Genomic DNA, 3,288 nt, shown 5'->3' on the forward strand with positions numbered 1-3,288 from the left:
ACCTCTATCCAATGAATACAAACTTGAATGAGCTATGATAGATATTACCAATGAGAACGGAAGCCTACTTACATGAGCACTCCCTGAATCCCGGAAAGTCATGAATAGTCCACATGAGAATGGCTCGTATATTGACGGACCATCCATTGTGCTTGCTCATATCTTCCACAACAACCCCCTCCTCCCATAAAAGCTTAAGCTCATTGAGTAATGGACAAAGATACATGCCCATATTCTTGACTTTGTAGTGGCCAGGAATAAGAAGCTAAGGATGAGGTGTCCTTTTTTCGTAGAAAGTCATGGAGGGATGTTGTAGTTAACAAGGACTACAGGCCACACGCTGTAAGAAGTTGAGCGCAGACTAAATGGGTTCACGCCAACCATAACAAGACTGAGTCAAAGATTTCTTGGCTCTTGGGCAAAGCTTGGAAAGGTAGAGTCAATGTGCCTCCATGTACGTGAATTTTCTTATATTCGTTGGACTCCATCTATGGATCTATTTTGCGCATGCCACATTGTCAAGCTCGCCATGCCGAAGGTACAAAATATGTGATGTATATGGGGGATAAGCAGAAAGTGTCTAAGAACTTTTTGAGGGATGATTTGCCCTTGCAAGCTTTGTCAATACTTGTGAGCACCACTCTTTGGACATGTCTCCATAGTCTCGTATTCTCCTCGAAATAGTACGCAATCATTGACACATGCATGGATGCTATTGTAGTCCATGCCAAGCTTTCGTAAAACATGTCACATGTCATTACGAGACTCAAGCATGGTATTTGCAAGTGATAATATATGATACTTTAGCAACTTGAAAAGAAATCATAAAACATCTTGAAAAAGCACAATTTTTTTTAATTATGGTGCCAAAAAGAAATCAATGAAGAGTACATAGAAGGTTCCTGAACAACTCGGTCACATTCACATAGCTCCACTTGTATTTTTCTTGCACACTTAGGAGTTCAAGCAGTGTCTTCAGGCAAGACACTTGGCACCCACCATGTAATGGTATAGATGCTTTCTCTCTAAGCGAATCATATGTCTCGACATCCATGGGTATCAATGCATCGATCATTGCCTCCATCTTAAGCTCCAAGATTATAGGAAAGTATGAAAGATTGCATGTCTCCTCTAGTATTGACGGTATAGATTGGGTAGTACCTTCCAAGTGGTGGATTGGCTCAGGCACTCCATCCATTGCATGCCCACAAACTCTTCTAATTGGCCTAAAAGGTTATTTCCTCGTTGGGATGAGACGTCACCTGCTTGTAATAAATTTAACAGCCACATCCAATGTTTTTGTATATGATATTCAATTAGTTTGCGAATACAATGCATGATTAATATACACTTTTATTAACATTTGCTCAAAATCTGAGATCACATAATCAATAATCTCTGATTAAAACTTGATGAAGCACCGTACGTGTTCTATAGACAATCGACATTTTCATCTAATTGCTAGCTTACATTGCGAGCAAGGACATGGGACCTACTGATTAAGATATGCCTCACAATCTTGAACATCACGGCCTTCATCATTTTCCATTTGGTCTACCTTACGACAAAAAAATTATTTTTCTTAACATTCTTTTTTTCTTTCTTAAATTGTTTGAAAAGGGACTTTTTCTCTTGTAACTCAACAAAATTAATGTATGTAAAGTTCCACCCACTGGGCCTACAGTATGTAAAGTCTAATATGCTATGCATGGGGGTGAGGGACATGGGTTATTGTACCATGGATCATTGCCATGCTTACTTTTGCCTTCAATTCCATTATCTATTTCAACTCTTTGTCTTTGAGAAGGGCTCATTCTTTCCAAAATGCTTTCACTACAAGATACATGCCTCATATTGATGTTTAAAGTGATGAATCACAAAAGAAATTACCCCCGTCATCGCTAAGCACGTCAGTAATAGTGACACCATAGAACCACCGCTATCAGTGTTGCTATTTGAGTCACTATTTGCGTCGCATTTATGATGCAAATAGCAACTGTTTGTGATGCAAACTGTGACGCTAATAGCGACACATGTAGTAAATTTGTGATGCTAATAACAACGATTACAGAGTTTTTTTTTTGTGGTAGGGCAGCTTGCACCTCCACCCAATCGTAAGAGAGTGCAATCAAAGCTCCATGCAACCATCACATAGACATAAACCACATCATCTCCTCCATGCTCTTGGGATATCGAATCGGTTGGTGGCATGTACTACATCAAAATTTGGATCGTACTTCTTTCCAATCTTTCCTAGCTTACTTGTATCTACCGAGCCATGTCTCCATGGAAGAATGGTGCAAGATAAAAAAACAATTCACTTTCTCCTCCATTGTAGCATCCATCCTTTTTTCTATCCCATTTCCAACCACTACATCTCCTGTCCATCTATCATCATCCCTTAACAACCATAGCATACTATTGTCTAAATCCACTATTGGTAGCCACTGTGAAATATGTACGAATGCCTGATACACCAACCAACCTTCAGTCGTGCTACCTTCTGGCTGAGCTCGTTGTCGCACAAAGCTTTTGAGGGTTTTCATGAAGCGCTCCAAGAAGAACAATCATTATGTATGGAAAGGTCCTATGATCTCCATTTCCTCTATAAGATGTACCATAAGGTGGATTTGTATCGTGAGCATGCTAGTGGATAGGTACTTCTCAAAGAGATAGACAGACTCCACATAAATTGCCCTGCGTATTTCTGGATTAAGGCATTCCACGATCGCGATCGGTAGTACAAACTACCACAAATGAAGAAGCATTATAAACAATGACTAGACTCCAAATAGAAAAATACACAGGCCACTTACAATCCATTCGTAGTACAAACCTAACATATTTTATGCTAATCATGGGATTTTAGTCCTGATAATTAGTCATCTTTAGAAAATGCGGACCTGAGAAAACACATCATACCCGTCGAAGTGCAGATAGACCTGATAATTTGCTTCACAATGCGATCTCTTTAGTAGACAAAACCCAAGGAGTGCGAGGTAGTTGCAAGCGACCATCAACACACGACTATGGCCAAAGCGCCTCCATCTTGCCTACCTCCTTCAAATCCATTCGTGCCCCTCTAGTGTCTCTCTTTCCTATGATGTGGTCCCATAGCAAGCTGCCCACATTCTTGAAAATGTGCATGGGATCCAACAAGTGGTTGATTTGTAAGTGAGTCCAATATGGCAACTCGTAGAAATCTGAGAACCGTCACATTTTGTTTGGATGCGACTTTGTGTGGACCATTTTCAACTCGTACCAGATTTGGGTGTTCATTCATTTTGG

This window comes from Lygodium microphyllum, chromosome 23 (assembly GCF_053477565.2).
Source record: "Lygodium microphyllum isolate KBCC chromosome 23, Lygodium_microphyllum_v1.1.10, whole genome shotgun sequence".
Taxonomy (NCBI): Eukaryota; Viridiplantae; Streptophyta; class Polypodiopsida; order Schizaeales; family Lygodiaceae; genus Lygodium; species Lygodium microphyllum.